The sequence below is a fragment of the Hyla sarda genome, chromosome 8 (assembly GCF_029499605.1).
Source record: "Hyla sarda isolate aHylSar1 chromosome 8, aHylSar1.hap1, whole genome shotgun sequence".
NCBI lineage: Eukaryota > Metazoa > Chordata > Amphibia > Anura > Hylidae > Hyla > Hyla sarda.
In genome coordinates this window covers 27969859-27988249 of record NC_079196.1, presented here as the reverse complement: position 1 = coordinate 27988249, position 18391 = coordinate 27969859, and the positions used below count along the sequence as shown (strand labels likewise).

Below are 18391 nucleotides of genomic sequence, written 5' to 3'. Positions count from 1 at the left end.
ATTGTACCGCCATGTGACATGTGACTGCTTGTTAGATTTGGTCATTTGTACCCACACGCAGGGGCCGGGGACACTAAAACTTGGGAGTGTTAGCTACAATTTCAATTTCAAAATCTTAAATTTCAATGGTCTAATCATGCTTTTGCCAACTCCAGGCTGTGCCATTCAGCCACTATATGGTCTCCTCATACTGATGCCACCTCCAGGCTCTGTCATTGTGCCGCCATGTGACATGTACCATAACTGGTCAAGACCAGGATACGGAGGGTTAAATTTAAATGTTTACCTATAGATTCTCATGGGGAAATCCAAAAATTACCCTAAATGTCCCTATAAAAACCCTTATGTTTTATTAGTAATTATTGTGTTCTACATTCCATTTAACCCCTTAAGGACCGGAGGTTTTTCCGTTTTTGCATTTTCGTTTTTTGCTCCTTGCCTTTAAAAAATCATAACTCTTTCAAATTTACACCTAAAAATCCATATGATGGCTTATTTTTTGTGCCACCAATTCTACTTTGTCAGTCATTTTGCCCAAAAATCTATGGTGAAGCGGGAAAAAAAATCATTGTGCGACAAAATTGAAAAAAAACGCTGTTTTGTAAATTTTGGGGGCTTCCGTTTCTACGTAGTACATTTTTCGGTAAAAATGACACCTGATATGTATTCTGTAGGTCCATATAATTAAAATTATACCCTACTTATATAGGTTTGATTTTGTCGGACTTCTGGAAAAAATCATAACTACATGCAGGAAAATTAATACGTTTAAAATTGTCATCTTCTGACCCCTATAACTTTTTTATTTTTCCGTGTATGGGGCAGTATGAGGGCTCATTTTTTGCGCCGTGATCTGAAGTTTTTAACGGTACCATTTTTGCATTGATAGGACTTATTGATCACTTTTTATTCATTTTTAAATGATATAAAAAGTGACCAAAAATGCACTATTTTGGACTTTGGAATTTTTTTGCGCGCACGCCATTGACCGAGCGGTTTACTTAATGATATATTTTTATAATTCGGACATTTCCGCACGCGGTGATACCACATATGTTTATTTTTATTTTTATTTACACTGTGTTTTTTTTTTTTTATTGGAAAAGGGGGGTGATTCAAACTTTTAATAGTTAAATGATCTTTATTCACTTTTTTTTTTCACTTTTTTTTTGCAGTGTTATAGGTCCCATAGGGACCTATAACACTGCACACACTGATCTTCTATGTTGATCACTGGTTTCTCATAAGAAACCAGTGATCAACGATTCTGCCGCATGACTGCTCATGCCTGGATCTCAGGCACTGAGCAGTCATTCGGCGATCGGACAGCGAGGAGGCAGGAAGGGGCCCTCCCGCTGTCCTGTCAGCTGTTCGGGATGCCGCGATTAGCCGCGGCTATCCCGAACAGCCCGACTGAGCTAGCCGGGAACTTTCACTTTCACTTTTAGCCGCGCGGCTGAGCTCTGAGCGCGCGGCTAAAGGGTTAATAGCGCGCGGCGCCGCGATCGGCGTTGTGCGCTATTAGAGGCGGGTCCCGGCTTCACTATGACGCCGGGCCCGCCATGATATGACGCGGGGTTACTGTGTAACCCTGCGTTATATCAGAAGAGCAGGACCAAGGACGTACCGGTACGTCCTTGGTCCTTGAGGGGTTAAAATCAGATAGTGCTGAAACCCTTTTTAGAGTTTTGTTTTAATGTGTTCTGTCCTCTCAGGGATCACTCTATTGGCATCACTTGTATACTTACCGTATATACTCGAGTATAAGCCAGTTTTTCAGCACAATTTTTCGTGCTGAAAACGCCCCCATGGGCTTATACTCGAGTGAACTCTCTGCCTGTCAATCCCTTCATCAGTGATCTTCAACCTGCGGACCTCCAGATGTTGCAAAACTACAACTTCCACCATGCCCGGACATGCTGGGTGTTGTAGTTTTGAAACCTCTGGAGGTCCGCAGGTTGAAGACCACTGCGGCCTCAGTCATCATCCAGCCCCCCCCCCCCCCGCCCTTTTGTTTTGTACTCACCTCCCCTCGGCGGGAAGTGAGGGTGAGCTGGTCCGGGCTGGTAGGGACCGTCCAGTGGGGATGGTTAGTCGTTGCAGGCTGTCCATTTTCACCGGGGGGGGGGGCCTCTTACCCGCGCTTCGGGCCCGGCCCTGGAGTAGTGACGTTGCCTTGACGACGCTGCACAGGGAAGTCCATGCGCAACGTCCCTGGGCTTCGTCGTCAAGGCAACGTCACTAGTTCGGGCCCAAAGCGCAGAGAAGAGGCCCCCCCCCCCCGGTGAAAATGGACAGCCCACAATGACTAACCATCCCCACCGGATGGTCCCTGCAGCATAGATGGTCCAGACCAGCTCACCCTAACTGCCCGCCAAGGCGAGGTGACTACAAAACAAAAGGGGGGTGGATGATGACGAAGGCCGCTGTGGTCTTCATGCATGCTGGGAGTTGTAGTTTTGCAACATCTGGAGGTCCGCAGGTTGAAGACCACTGATGAAGGGATTGACAGGCGGTGATGATGAAGGGGGGGGGTGGGGATGATGGCGAAGGCCGCAGTGGTCTTCAACCTGCGGACCTTCAGAGGTTTCAAAACTACAACTCCCAGCATGCCTGGACAGCTGATGGCTGTCCGGGCATGCTGGGAGTTGTAGTTTTGCAGCATCTGGAGGTCCGCAGGTTGAAGACCACTGATGAAGGGATTGACAGGCGGCGATGATGAAGGGGGGGGATGATGACAGGGGTCTGGATGATTACATGGGGGGATGATGTATTTCCCATCCTAGGCTTATAGTCGAGTCAATAACTTTTCTTAGGTTTTTGAGGTAAAATTAGGGGCCTCGGCTTATATTCGGGTCGGCTTATACTCGAGTATATACGGTATAAGTCTGAGTGTGCCTGTAGGTCACACTCAGCACTAAATCTGGGCTCAGCACTATTATTAAAAACTCCTACTCTGCCCCCCTCGACATGTTTCGCTACGTCAGCTTTATCAAGAGGTGGTGGGCAGCCCATGAGCCCTCACACATCCCTGAATACGGGAAAATAAGAAAGTTAGAAGTGGTCAAAATAGGGCAATTTTAAACATACTGATTTTGGTAAAAAAAAGTTTGAAATTTTTTAAAAGCAGTACAATAATAGAAATGTATGTAACATGGGTATCATTTTAATCATATTGACCCAGAGAATAAATGAAACATGTTACTTTTACCATAAAGTGTACAGCGCAAAAAACGGGACCCCCCCAAATTTGCTAAATTATGATTTTCGTTTAAATTTCCTTACACAAAATTTTTTTTTTTTGAGCTTACCATACATTTTAGGGTAAAATTTGTCATTGCAAAGTACAACTGGTCACACAAAAAAGAAGCCCTCATATGAATCTGGAGATGGAAATATAAAAGAGTTATGAATTTTAGAAGGCGAGGAGGAAAAAACAAAAACGCAAAAATAAAATTGGCTGTCTCCTTAAGGGGAAAATGGGCCTTAAGGGGTTAATAGAAGTTTGTTTTACTGATACACGGCTCAAAATCCCTAGCATATTGATAGAGTTAAATGACAACACTTTAGCTTCTTACAAGCTCATAAATTGCATTACGCTATTAACCCCTTCCGACCACAGCAAATTTTGTTGACCCCATTTTTTTTTTTTTTGTGTTATCCTTTCTAAGGGTATATTTACACAGCATTTTCCCTAGGGTATTTTTGTGGCATAAAATTATTTAATATATTGTAAAACAAGCTGAGCACCCAAAACTGCCCAGTCTTCATATCTGAACCTTGTGGAAGAGAAAAAGCAACCCTCTTCAGGAGACTGGGAAAGCTGAATGTCATGCATACCGCATGCCACCAAGCTTTCCTAGTCTCTGGAATCCCTGGCAGTTAGAGGCTGCTCATCCTCCCGTGCTCTCTTCCAGCCCTCCACTCTGATGTCTTTTCTCACCCCTTATGCCAACATCATGCTAAACTATGATTTCACTTTTTGGGCTCTGCTGTTTTACTCTTGGGCTTGGGTTATTACATGGCAACACTGTAGCTTTCTGCAAGTAGCTCAAGTAGATACTAAAACTATCTCAAGAGTTTTCCATTCATGAATTGTTTTAGGCTATTAACCCCTTCTGACCACAGCTAATTTTGTGGACACCATTTTTCTTTTTATTTTACTCTTTGCTTTCTAAGGGTTTATTCACACAGCATTTTCCTAGTGTATTTTTGTGCCATAAAATAATCCTGGCATAATGCAAAACTAGTTTTTTACCCAGCATTGCCCAGTTTTCCTAATTAAACCTTGTAGTAGAGGAAAAACAACTCTCTTCAGGAGACTAGAAAAGCAGGGTGACAGGCATACTGCTTGCCACTAGTGTTGAGCGGCATAGGCCATATTCGAATTCGCGAATATTCGCGAATATATGGACGAATATTCGTCATATATTCGCGAATATTCGCATATTTGTTATATGCCCGTTTTATTTTCGCATATGCGGAAATTCACATATGCGAAAATTCGCGTATGCGAAAATCAACATATGGGAAAATTATCATTCGCGATAATTCGCATATGCGAAAATTAGCATATGCTAATTTTCGCGCATGCAAATTTTCGCGCGCCAGTCTCACACAGTTACAGCCTTCTTTACACCACACAAGCTGGAAGCAGAGAGGGGAGATCACTGTGATGTGTACTGTGAAAAAAAAAAAAAAAAATAAATAAATAAAAAAAAAAAAAAAAAAAAAGAATATTCGTAATTACGAATATATAGCGCTATATTCGCGAAATTCGCGAATTCGCGAATATGCGATATTCGCGAATAATATTCGAATTGCGAATATTCGCGAGCAACACTACTTGCCACCCAGTTTCCCAGTTTCCTGAAGCCTGAGCAGAGAGAGGCTGAACTGAACTGAACTAGATGCAGCAGCGCTGTCTCCCCTCGCCCTCTTCCTTCCCTCTCACATATGATTTTCTCCCCCCTCCCCCTTAAAGGGGTACTCCCTCCCTAGATATCTCATCCCCCTATCCAAAGGATAGGGGATAAGATGCCTGATCGCGGGGCAACCGCCGCTGGGAACCCTGTGGTCTCTGTGCAGCACCCGGCGTTCATTTAGAATACTGGGTGTGGGTGGCAGGGGTCCTGATGTCATGGCCACACCCCTTGTGATGTCACACCACGCCCCCACGTCACACCACGCTCCCTTAGACTTGCATTGAGGGGACGTGGCGTGACATCATGACCCCTGCTACCCGCTCCAAGCATTCAGAATTTCTTTTCCAAATGCTGTGGCAGCAGAGTACCCCTTTAACCCCTTAACGACCACGGACGTAAATGTAAATTTACTCCCTAAAAAAACTTTTATTGGGGTTCGCCGTACATTTTATGGTAAAATGAGAGGTTTCATTACAAAGTACAATTGGTCACGCAAAAAACAAGCCCTTATATGGGTCTGTAGATGGAAATATAAAAGAGTTATGGATTTTAGAAAGCGAGGAAAAAACTAAAACACAAAAATAAAATTGGACTGGTCCTTAAAGGGGTTATCCAGGAAAAAACTTTTTTTTTATATATATATATGTATCAACTGGCTCCAGAAAGTTAAACAGATTTGTAAATTACTTCTATTAAAACATCTTAATCCTTTCAGTACTTATGAGCTTCTCAAGTTAAGGTTGTTCTTTTCTGTCTAAGTGCTCTCTGATCACATGTGTCTCGGGAAACGCCCAGTTTAGAAGAGGTTTGCTATGGGGATTTGCTTCTAAATTGGGCGGTTCCCGAGACACATGTTATCAGAGAGCACTGAAAAGACAGAAAAGAACAATCTTAACTTCAGAAGCTCATAAGTACTGAAAGGATTAAGATTTTTTTATAGAAGTAATATATAAATCTGTTTAACTTTCTGGAGCCAGTTGATCTAAAAAAAAAGTTTTTTTCCTGGAATACCCCTTTAAGGTGAAAATGGGCCTGATCCTTAAGGGGTTAATATTATCTCAGGCCAGATTCTGCGCTGCACCAATGTCATGGGAAACTGCCTGGGAAGGAAGCTCAGATGTTTTGGGGGAGATTTATCAAAACCTGTGTAGAGAAAGATTGGTGCAGTTGCCTATTGCAACCAATCAGTTTGCTTCTTTCATTTTTAACAAGGCCTTTGCAAAATGAAAGATTTTGATAAATCTCCCCCTTTGTGTTCATAAATTGTACTATGCTATTAACCCCTTTCGGATGCACCAATTTTTGCTAAAACCTTTTTAATCTGGGCCTTTTTTTTGCTTCGGGTGCACAAAAAGTGAACCTAAGCACTTTTTTGTGCGACTTTTGTTGGTAAGCAGAAAGTTGCAAATGCCCTTACCTAAGCAAATTTCAGTTTTGACTTTGCAGTGGTCGCACATAGGCATAAAAAAAAAAAAAAAAAAGGTCGCAAACCCCTTACAAAAAGTCCCAAATCTGCTCCAGCTCTGACCTGGAGTACAAAAGTCTCGTACTTGAGCAAATTAAAAAAAGTCTCACAAAAGTCTCTCTCACAAAAGTATCTCTCACAAAAGTCTCTCTCACAAAAGTCTCAACTGTGGCTTTTTTGTTTTCCTTTTGTGCTCCAAAATTTTATCAACCACCTGTGATAGTAGGATATGTAGCACATAAGCAAAACCAAAAGCAAAAAAAATAAATATGCCTTCACTTTCTTACCAAAGCAAACAATGATAAATGCCCCCAATGGTATTTTTATTTTTGCTTTCTAAGTGTTGTTAGAGTTTCTAAGATTTTAATTGCTAAAGCTATATAAAGGGCTTTTTGAGGGAAAAGTTCTAACTTTTATTTGTGTTAATGTATTATGGCTCTGACCATATTAAATTATATATTGTATCTGGCTGGTGTGATACAGTGTATCTGAAAAAACTCAAACTATACCTGGGACAAGCAGGGCTCTGTGCAGGCTTCTGACTTCAATCAACCAGCAGTGTGAGCCGAGAGCATGTCATAGAGGCTAAGTGCACAAAGCCCTGCTTGTCCTCACTGTACAGAGCCCTGCTAGTACTCAGTGTACAGATCCCTGCTTGTCCTCAGTGTACAGAGCCCTTCTTGTCCTCAGTGCACAGAGCCCTGCTTGTCCTCAGTGTACAGAGCCCTGCTTGTCCTCAGTGTACAGAGCCCTGCTTGTCCTCAGTGTACCAAGCCCTGATTGTCCTCAGTGTACAGAGCCCTGCTTGTCCTCAGTGTACCAAGCCCTGATTGTCCTCAGTGTACAGAGCCCTGCTTGTCCTCAGTGTTCAGAGCCCTGCTTGTCCTCACTGTACAGAGCCCTGCTTGTCCTCAGTGTACAGAGCAATGCTTGTCCTCAGTATACAGAGCCTTGCTTTTCCTCAGTGTACAAAGCCCTGATTGTCCTCAGCGTACAGAGCCCTGCTTGTGCTCAGTGTACAGAGCCCTGCTTGTTCTCAGTGTACAGAGCCCTGCTTGTCCTCAGTGTACAGAGCCCTACTTGTCCTCAGTGTACAGAGCCCTGCTTGTCCTCTGTGTACAGAGCCCTGCTTGTTCTCAGTGCACAGAGTCTTGCTTGACCACATTTCACAGAGCCCTGCTTGTCCTCAGTGTACAGAGCCCTGCTTGTCCTCAGTGTACAGAGTCCTGCTTGTCCTCAGTGTACAGAGCCCTGCTTGTCCACAGTGTACAGAGCCCTGCTTGTTCTCAGTGCACAGAGTCCTGCTTGTCCACATTTCACAGAGTCCTGCTTGTCCTCAGTGGACAGATCCCTGCGGGTCCTCAATGTACAGAGCCCTGCTTGTCCTCAGTGTACAGAGCCCTGCTTGTTCTCAGTGCACAGAGTCCTGCTTGTCCACATTTCACAGAGTCCTGCTTGTCCTCAGTGTACAGAGCCCTGCTTGTCCTCAGTGTACAGAGCCCTGCTTGTCCTCAGTGTACCAAGCCCTGATTGTCCTCAGTGTACAGAGCCCTGCTTGTCCTCAGTGTACCAAGCCCTGATTGTCCTCAGTGTACAGAGCCCTGCTTGTCCTCAGTGTTCAGAGCCCTGCTTGTCCTCACTGTACAGAGCCCTGCTTGTCCTCAGTGTACAGAGCAATGCTTGTCCTCAGTGTACAGAGCCCTGCTTGTCCTCAGTATACAAAGCCCTGATTGTCCTCAGCGTACAGAGCCCTGCTTGTGCTCAGTGTACAGAGCCCTGCTTGTTCTCAGTGTACAGAGCCCTGCTTGTCCTCAGTGTACAGAGCCCTGCTTGTCCTCAGTGTACAGAGCCCTGCTTGTCCTCAGTGTACAGAGCCCTGCTTGTTTTCAGTGCACAGAGTCTTGCTTGACCACATTTCACAGAGCCCTGCTTGTCCTCAGTGTACAGAGCCCTGCTTGTCCTCAGTGTACAGAGCCCTGCTTGTCCTCAGTGTACAGAGCCCTGCTTGTTCTCAGTGCACAGAGTCGTGCTTGTCCACATTTCACAGAGTCCTGCTTGTCCTCAGTGTACAGATCCCTGCGAGTCCTCAATGTACAGAGCCCTGCTTGTCCTCAGTGTACAGAGCCCTGCTTGTTCTCAGTGCACAGAGTCCTGCTTGTCCACATTTCACAGAGTCCTGCTTGTCCTCAGTGTACAGATCCCTGCGGGTCCTCAATGTACAGAGCCCTGCTTGTCCTCAGTGTACAGAGCCCTGCTTGTTCTCAGTGCACAGAGTCCTGCTTGTCCACATTTCACAGAGTCCTGCTTGTCCTCAGTGGACAGAGCCCTGCTTGTCCTCGGTGTACAGAGTCCTGCTTGTCCTCAGTGTACAGAGCCCTGCTTGTCCTCAGTGTACAGAGCCCTGCTTGTTCTCAGTGCACAGAGTCCTGCTTGTCCACATTTCACAGAGTCCTGCTTGTCCTCAGTGTACAGATCCCTGCGGGTCCTCAATGTACAGAGCCCTGCTTGTCCTCTGTGTACAGAGTCCTGCTTGTCCTCAGTGTACAGAGCCCTGCTTGTCCTCAGTGTACAGAGCCCTGCTTGTTCTCAGTGCACAGAGTCTTGCTTGACCACATTTCACAGAGCCCTGCTTGTCCTCAGTGTACAGAGCCCTGCTTGTCCTCAGTGTACAGAGTCCTGCTTGTCCTCAGTGTACAGAGCCCTGCTTGTCCTCAGTGTACAGAGCCCTGCTTGTTCTCAGTGCACAGAGTCCTGCTTGTCCACATTTCACAGAGTCCTGCTTGTCCTCAGTGTACAGATCCCTGCGGGTCCTCAATGTACAGAGCCCTGCTTGTCCTCAGTGTACAGAGCCCTGCTTGTTCTCAGTGCACAGAGTCCTGCTTGTCCACATTTCACAGAGTCCTGCTTGTCCTCAGTGTACAGAGCCCTGCTTGTCCTCAGTGTACAGAGCCCTGCTTGTCCTCAGTGTACCAAGCCCTGATTGTCCTCAGTGTACAGAGCCCTGCTTGTCCTCAGTGTACCAAGCCCTGATTGTCCTCAGTGTACAGAGCCCTGCTTGTCCTCAGTGTTCAGAGCCCTGCTTGTCCTCACTGTACAGAGCCCTGCTTGTCCTCAGTGTACAGAGCAATGCTTGTCCTCAGTGTACAGAGCCCTGCTTGTCCTCAGTAAACAAAGCCCTGATTGTCCTCAGCGTACAGAGCCCTGCTTGTGCTCAGTGTACAGAGCCCTGCTTGTTCTCAGTGTACAGAGCCCTGCTTGTCCTCAGTGTACAGAGCCCTGCTTGTCCTCAGTGTACAGAGCCCTGCTTGTCCTCAGTGTACAGAGCCCTGCTTGTTTTCAGTGCACAGAGTCTTGCTTGACCACATTTCACAGAGCCCTGCTTGTCCTCAGTGTACAGAGCCCTGCTTGTCCTCAGTGTACAGAGTCCTGCTTGTCCTCAGTGTACAGAGCCCTGCTTGTCCTCAGTGTACAGAGCCCTGCTTGTTCTCAGTGCACAGAGTCGTGCTTGTCCACATTTCACAGAGTCCTGCTTGTCCTCAGTGTACAGATCCCTGCGGGTCCTCAATGTACAGAGCCCTGCTTGTCCTCAGTGTACAGAGCCCTGCTTGTTCTCAGTGCACAGAGTCCTGCTTGTCCACATTTCACAGAGTCCTGCTTGTCCTCAGTGTACAGATCCCTGCGGGTCCTCAATGTACAGAGCCCTGCTTGTCCTCAGTGTACAGAGCCCTGCTTGTTCTCAGTGCACAGAGTCCTGCTTGTCCACATTTCACAGAGTCCTGCTTGTCCTCAGTGGACAGAGCCCTGCTTGTCCTCGGTGTACAGAGTCCTGCTTGTCCTCAGTGTACAGAGCCCTGCTTGTCCTCAGTGTACAGATCCCTGCGGGTCCTCAATGTACAGAGCCCTGCTTGTCCTCAGTGTACAGAGCCCTGCTTGTCCTCAGTGTACAGAGCCCTGCTTGTCCTCAGTGCACAGAGCCCTGCTTGTCCTCAGTGTACAAAGCCCTGATTGTCCTCAGCGTTCAGAGCCCTGCTTGTGCTCAGTGTACAGAGCCCTGCTTGTTCTCAGTGTACAGAGCCCTGCTTGTCCTCAGTGTACAGAGCCCTGCTTGTCCTCAGTGTACAGAGCCCTGCTTGTCCTCAGTGTACAGAGCCCTGCTTGTCCTCATTGTACAAAGCCCTGATTGTCCTCAGCGTACAGAGCCCTGCTTGTGCTCAGTGTACAGAGCCCTGCTTGTTCTCAGTGTACAGAGCCCTGCTTGTCCTCAGTGTACAGAGCCCTGCTTGTCCTCAGTGTACAGAGCCCTGCTTGTCCTCAGTGTACAGAGTCCTGCTTGTCCTCAGTGTACAGAGCCCTGCTTGTCCTCAGTGTACAGAGCCCTGCTTGTTCTCAGTGCACAGAGTCCTGCTTGTCCACATTTCACAGAGTCCTGCTTGTCCTCAGTGTACAGATCCCTGCGGGTCCTCAATGTACAGAGCCCTGCTTGTACTCAGTGTACAGAGCCCTGCTTGTTCTCAGTGCACAGAGTCCTGCTTGTCCACATTTCACAGAGTCCTGCTTGTCCTCAGTGGACAGAGCCCTGCTTGTCCTCGGTGTACAGAGCCCTGCTTGTTCTCAGTGCACAGAGTCTTGCTTGACCACATTTCACAGAGCCCTGCTTGTCCTCAGTGTACAGAGCCCTGCTTGTCCTCAGTGTACAGAGTCCTGCTTGTCCTCAGTGTACAGAGCCCTGCTTGTCCACAGTGTACAGAGCCCTGCTTGTTCTCAGTGCACAGAGTCCTGCTTGTCCACATTTCACAGAGTCCTGCTTGTCCTCAGTGGACAGATCCCTGCGGGTCCTCAATGTACAGAGCCCTGCTTGTCCTCAGTGTACAGAGCCCTGCTTGTTCTCAGTGCACAGAGTCCTGCTTGTCCACATTTCACAGAGTCCTGCTTGTCCTCAGTGTACAGAGCCCTGCTTGTCCTCAGTGTACAGAGCCCTGCTTGTCCTCAGTGTACCAAGCCCTGATTGTCCTCAGTGTACAGAGCCCTGCTTGTCCTCAGTGTACCAAGCCCTGATTGTCCTCAGTGTACAGAGCCCTGCTTGTCCTCAGTGTTCAGAGCCCTGCTTGTCCTCACTGTACAGAGCCCTGCTTGTCCTCAGTGTACAGAGCAATGCTTGTCCTCAGTGTACAGAGCCCTGCTTGTCCTCAGTATACAAAGCCCTGATTGTCCTCAGCGTACAGAGCCCTGCTTGTGCTCAGTGTACAGAGCCCTGCTTGTCCTCAGTGTACAGAGCCCTGCTTGTCCTCAGTGTACAGAGCCCTGCTTGTTTTCAGTGCACAGAGTCTTGCTTGACCACATTTCACAGAGCCCTGCTTGTCCTCAGTGTACAGAGCCCTGCTTGTCCTCAGTGTACAGAGCCCTGCTTGTCCTCAGTGTACAGAGCCCTGCTTGTTCTCAGTGCACAGAGTCGTGCTTGTCCACATTTCACAGAGTCCTGCTTGTCCTCAGTGTACAGATCCCTGCGAGTCCTCAATGTACAGAGCCCTGCTTGTCCTCAGTGTACAGAGCCCTGCTTGTTCTCAGTGCACAGAGTCCTGCTTGTCCACATTTCACAGAGTCCTGCTTGTCCTCAGTGTACAGATCCCTGCGGGTCCTCAATGTACAGAGCCCTGCTTGTCCTCAGTGTACAGAGCCCTGCTTGTTCTCAGTGCACAGAGTCCTGCTTGTCCACATTTCACAGAGTCCTGCTTGTCCTCAGTGGACAGAGCCCTGCTTGTCCTCGGTGTACAGAGTCCTGCTTGTCCTCAGTGTACAGAGCCCTGCTTGTCCTCAGTGTACAGAGCCCTGCTTGTTCTCAGTGCACAGAGTCCTGCTTGTCCACATTTCACAGAGTCCTGCTTGTCCTCAGTGTACAGATCCCTGCGGGTCCTCAATGTACAGAGCCCTGCTTGTCCTCTGTGTACAGAGTCCTGCTTGTCCTCAGTGTACAGAGCCCTGCTTGTCCTCAGTGTACAGAGCCCTGCTTGTTCTCAGTGCACAGAGTCTTGCTTGACCACATTTCACAGAGCCCTGCTTGTCCTCAGTGTACAGAGCCCTGCTTGTCCTCAGTGTACAGAGTCCTGCTTGTCCTCAGTGTACAGAGCCCTGCTTGTCCTCAGTGTACAGAGCCCTGCTTGTTCTCAGTGCACAGAGTCCTGCTTGTCCACATTTCACAGAGTCCTGCTTGTCCTCAGTGTACAGATCCCTGCGGGTCCTCAATGTACAGAGCCCTGCTTGTCCTCAGTGTACAGAGCCCTGCTTGTTCTCAGTGCACAGAGTCCTGCTTGTCCACATTTCACAGAGTCCTGCTTGTCCTCAGTGTACAGAGCCCTGCTTGTCCTCAGTGTACAGAGCCCTGCTTGTCCTCAGTGTACCAAGCCCTGATTGTCCTCAGTGTACAGAGCCCTGCTTGTCCTCAGTGTACCAAGCCCTGATTGTCCTCAGTGTACAGAGCCCTGCTTGTCCTCAGTGTTCAGAGCCCTGCTTGTCCTCACTGTACAGAGCCCTGCTTGTCCTCAGTGTACAGAGCAATGCTTGTCCTCAGTGTACAGAGCCCTGCTTGTCCTCAGTAAACAAAGCCCTGATTGTCCTCAGCGTACAGAGCCCTGCTTGTGCTCAGTGTACAGAGCCCTGCTTGTTCTCAGTGTACAGAGCCCTGCTTGTCCTCAGTGTACAGAGCCCTGCTTGTCCTCAGTGTACAGAGCCCTGCTTGTCCTCAGTGTACAGAGCCCTGCTTGTTTTCAGTGCACAGAGTCTTGCTTGACCACATTTCACAGAGCCCTGCTTGTCCTCAGTGTACAGAGCCCTGCTTGTCCTCAGTGTACAGAGTCCTGCTTGTCCTCAGTGTACAGAGCCCTGCTTGTCCTCAGTGTACAGAGCCCTGCTTGTTCTCAGTGCACAGAGTCGTGCTTGTCCACATTTCACAGAGTCCTGCTTGTCCTCAGTGTACAGATCCCTGCGGGTCCTCAATGTACAGAGCCCTGCTTGTCCTCAGTGTACAGAGCCCTGCTTGTTCTCAGTGCACAGAGTCCTGCTTGTCCACATTTCACAGAGTCCTGCTTGTCCTCAGTGTACAGATCCCTGCGGGTCCTCAATGTACAGAGCCCTGCTTGTCCTCAGTGTACAGAGCCCTGCTTGTTCTCAGTGCACAGAGTCCTGCTTGTCCACATTTCACAGAGTCCTGCTTGTCCTCAGTGGACAGAGCCCTGCTTGTCCTCGGTGTACAGAGTCCTGCTTGTCCTCAGTGTACAGAGCCCTGCTTGTCCTCAGTGTACAGATCCCTGCGGGTCCTCAATGTACAGAGCCCTGCTTGTCCTCAGTGTACAGAGCCCTGCTTGTCCTCAGTGTACAGAGCCCTGCTTGTCCTCAGTGCACAGAGCCCTGCTTGTCCTCAGTGTACAAAGCCCTGATTGTCCTCAGCGTTCAGAGCCCTGCTTGTGCTCAGTGTACAGAGCCCTGCTTGTTCTCAGTGTACAGAGCCCTGCTTGTCCTCAGTGTACAGAGCCCTGCTTGTCCTCAGTGTACAGAGCCCTGCTTGTCCTCAGTGTACAGAGCCCTGCTTGTCCTCATTGTACAAAGCCCTGATTGTCCTCAGCGTACAGAGCCCTGCTTGTGCTCAGTGTACAGAGCCCTGCTTGTTCTCAGTGTACAGAGCCCTGCTTGTCCTCAGTGTACAGAGCCCTGCTTGTCCTCAGTGTACAGAGCCCTGCTTGTCCTCAGTGTACAGAGTCCTGCTTGTCCTCAGTGTACAGAGCCCTGCTTGTCCTCAGTGTACAGAGCCCTGCTTGTTCTCAGTGCACAGAGTCCTGCTTGTCCACATTTCACAGAGTCCTGCTTGTCCTCAGTGTACAGATCCCTGCGGGTCCTCAATGTACAGAGCCCTGCTTGTACTCAGTGTACAGAGCCCTGCTTGTTCTCAGTGCACAGAGTCCTGCTTGTCCACATTTCACAGAGTCCTGCTTGTCCTCAGTGGACAGAGCCCTGCTTGTCCTCGGTGTACAGAGCCCTGCTTGTTCTCAGTGCACAGAGTCTTGCTTGACCACATTTCACAGAGCCCTGCTTGTCCTCAGTGTACAGAGCCCTGCTTGTCCTCAGTGTACAGAGTCCTGCTTGTCCTCAGTGTACAGAGCCCTGCTTGTCCACAGTGTACAGAGCCCTGCTTGTTCTCAGTGCACAGAGTCCTGCTTGTCCACATTTCACAGAGTCCTGCTTGTCCTCAGTGGACAGATCCCTGCGGGTCCTCAATGTACAGAGCCCTGCTTGTCCTCAGTGTACAGAGCCCTGCTTGTTCTCAGTGCACAGAGTCCTGCTTGTCCACATTTCACAGAGTCCTGCTTGTCCTCAGTGTACAGAGCCCTGCTTGTCCTCAGTGTACAGAGCCCTGCTTGTCCTCAGTGTACCAAGCCCTGATTGTCCTCAGTGTACAGAGCCCTGCTTGTCCTCAGTGTACCAAGCCCTGATTGTCCTCAGTGTACAGAGCCCTGCTTGTCCTCAGTGTTCAGAGCCCTGCTTGTCCTCACTGTACAGAGCCCTGCTTGTCCTCAGTGTACAGAGCAATGCTTGTCCTCAGTGTACAGAGCCCTGCTTGTCCTCAGTATACAAAGCCCTGATTGTCCTCAGCGTACAGAGCCCTGCTTGTGCTCAGTGTACAGAGCCCTGCTTGTCCTCAGTGTACAGAGCCCTGCTTGTCCTCAGTGTACAGAGCCCTGCTTGTTTTCAGTGCACAGAGTCTTGCTTGACCACATTTCACAGAGCCCTGCTTGTCCTCAGTGTACAGAGCCCTGCTTGTCCTCAGTGTACAGAGCCCTGCTTGTCCTCAGTGTACAGAGCCCTGCTTGTTCTCAGTGCACAGAGTCGTGCTTGTCCACATTTCACAGAGTCCTGCTTGTCCTCAGTGTACAGATCCCTGCGAGTCCTCAATGTACAGAGCCCTGCTTGTCCTCAGTGTACAGAGCCCTGCTTGTTCTCAGTGCACAGAGTCCTGCTTGTCCACATTTCACAGAGTCCTGCTTGTCCTCAGTGTACAGATCCCTGCGGGTCCTCAATGTACAGAGCCCTGCTTGTCCTCAGTGTACAGAGCCCTGCTTGTTCTCAGTGCACAGAGTCCTGCTTGTCCACATTTCACAGAGTCCTGCTTGTCCTCAGTGGACAGAGCCCTGCTTGTCCTCGGTGTACAGAGTCCTGCTTGTCCTCAGTGTACAGAGCCCTGCTTGTCCTCAGTGTACAGAGCCCTGCTTGTTCTCAGTGCACAGAGTCCTGCTTGTCCACATTTCACAGAGTCCTGCTTGTCCTCAGTGTACAGATCCCTGCGGGTCCTCAATGTACAGAGCCCTGCTTGTCCTCTGTGTACAGAGTCCTGCTTGTCCTCAGTGTACAGAGCCCTGCTTGTCCTCAGTGTACAGAGCCCTGCTTGTTCTCAGTGCACAGAGTCTTGCTTGACCACATTTCACAGAGCCCTGCTTGTCCTCAGTGTACAGAGCCCTGCTTGTCCTCAGTGTACAGAGTCCTGCTTGTCCTCAGTGTACAGAGCCCTGCTTGTCCTCAGTGTACAGAGCCCTGCTTGTTCTCAGTGCACAGAGTCCTGCTTGTCCACATTTCACAGAGTCCTGCTTGTCCTCAGTGTACAGATCCCTGCGGGTCCTCAATGTACAGAGCCCTGCTTGTCCTCAGTGTACAGAGCCCTGCTTGTTCTCAGTGCACAGAGTCCTGCTTGTCCACATTTCACAGAGTCCTGCTTGTCCTCAGTGTACAGAGCCCTGCTTGTCCTCAGTGTACAGAGCCCTGCTTGTCCTCAGTGTACCAAGCCCTGATTGTCCTCAGTGTACAGAGCCCTGCTTGTCCTCAGTGTACCAAGCCCTGATTGTCCTCAGTGTACAGAGCCCTGCTTGTCCTCAGTGTTCAGAGCCCTGCTTGTCCTCACTGTACAGAGCCCTGCTTGTCCTCAGTGTACAGAGCAATGCTTGTCCTCAGTGTACAGAGCCCTGCTTGTCCTCAGTAAACAAAGCCCTGATTGTCCTCAGCGTACAGAGCCCTGCTTGTGCTCAGTGTACAGAGCCCTGCTTGTTCTCAGTGTACAGAGCCCTGCTTGTCCTCAGTGTACAGAGCCCTGCTTGTCCTCAGTGTACAGAGCCCTGCTTGTCCTCAGTGTACAGAGCCCTGCTTGTTTTCAGTGCACAGAGTCTTGCTTGACCACATTTCACAGAGCCCTGCTTGTCCTCAGTGTACAGAGCCCTGCTTGTCCTCAGTGTACAGAGTCCTGCTTATCCTCAGTGTACAGAGCCCTGCTTGTCCTCAGTGTACAGAGCCCTGCTTGTCCTCAGTGTACAGAGCCCTGCTTGTTTTCAGTGCACAGAGTCTTGCTTGACCACATTTCACAGAGCCCTGCTTGTCCTCAGTGTACAGAGCCCTGCTTGTCCTCAGTGTACAGAGTCCTGCTTGTCCTCAGTGTACAGAGCCCTGCTTGTCCTCAGTGTACAGAGCCCTGCTTGTTCTCAGTGCACAGAGTCGTGCTTGTCCACATTTCACAGAGTCCTGCTTGTCCTCAGTGTACAGATCCCTGCGGGTCCTCAATGTACAGAGCCCTGCTTGTCCTCAGTGTACAGAGCCCTGCTTGTTCTCAGTGCACAGAGTCCTGCTTGTCCACATTTCACAGAGTCCTGCTTGTCCTCAGTGTACAGATCCCTGCGGGTCCTCAATGTACAGAGCCCTGCTTGTCCTCAGTGTACAGAGCCCTGCTTGTTCTCAGTGCACAGAGTCCTGCTTGTCCACATTTCACAGAGTCCTGCTTGTCCTCAGTGGACAGAGCCCTGCTTGTCCTCGGTGTACAGAGTCCTGCTTGTCCTCAGTGTACAGAGCCCTGCTTGTCCTCAGTGTACAGATCCCTGCGGGTCCTCAATGTACAGAGCCCTGCTTGTCCTCAGTGTACAGAGCCCTGCTTGTCCTCAGTGTACAGAGCCCTGCTTGTCCTCAGTGCACAGAGCCCTGCTTGTCCTCAGTGTACAAAGCCCTGATTGTCCTCAGCGTTCAGAGCCCTGCTTGTGCTCAGTGTACAGAGCCCTGCTTGTTCTCAGTGTACAGAGCCCTGCTTGTCCTCAGTGTACAGAGCCCTGCTTGTCCTCAGTGTACAGAGCCCTGCTTGTCCTCAGTGTACAGAGCCCTGCTTGTCCTCATTGTACAAAGCCCTGATTGTCCTCAGCGTACAGAGCCCTGCTTGTGCTCAGTGTACAGAGCCCTGCTTGTTCTCAGTGTACAGAGCCCTGCTTGTCCTCAGTGTACAGAGCCCTGCTTGTCCTCAGTGTACAGAGCCCTGCTTGTCCTCAGTGTACAGAGTCCTGCTTGTCCTCAGTGTACAGAGCCCTGCTTGTCCTCAGTGTACAGAGCCCTGCTTGTTCTCAGTGCACAGAGTCCTGCTTGTCCACATTTCACAGAGTCCTGCTTGTCCTCAGTGTACAGATCCCTGCGGGTCCTCAATGTACAGAGCCCTGCTTGTACTCAGTGTACAGAGCCCTGCTTGTTCTCAGTGCACAGAGTCCTGCTTGTCCACATTTCACAGAGTCCTGCTTGTCCTCAGTGGACAGAGCCCTGCTTGTCCTCGGTGTACAGAGTCCTGCTTGTCCTCAGTGTACAGAGCCCTGCTTGTCCTCAGTGTACAGATCCCTGCGGGTCCTCAATGTACAGAGCCCTGCTTGTCCTCAGTGTACAGAGCCCTGCTTGTCCTCAGTGTACAGAGCCCTGCTTGTCCTCAGTGCACAGAGCCCTGCTTGTCCTCAGTGTACAGAGCCCTGCTTGTCCTCATTGTAAAGAGCTCTGCTTGTTCTCAGTGCACAGAGCCTTGCTTGTCCTCAGTGCACAGAGCCCTGCTTGTCCTCACTGCACATAGCCCTGCTTGTCCTCAGTACAGACCCCAGCTTGTCCTCAGTGTACAGAGCCCTACATGTCCTCAGTGTACATAGCCCTGCTTGTCCTCACTGCACATAGCCCT

General features: G+C 49.5%; 1 protein-coding gene and 1 long non-coding RNA gene across 3 annotated transcripts in view; one reads left to right on the top strand and one right to left on the bottom strand.

Moving 5' to 3' along the window:
• ARHGAP15 (Rho GTPase activating protein 15) overlaps positions 1-18391 on the bottom strand; it is a 788583-nt gene that overhangs the window by 559078 nt on the left and 211114 nt on the right. The gene's annotated exons all lie outside the window — the stretch shown is intronic.
• Positions 2293-18391, top strand: part of LOC130284502 (uncharacterized) — a 42036-nt gene continuing 25937 nt past the window's right edge. Inside the window, exon 1 of the long non-coding RNA XR_008847055.1 lies at positions 2293-2384. This is a non-coding gene — a long non-coding RNA (uncharacterized LOC130284502). The remainder of the gene's footprint in view (positions 2385-18391) is intronic.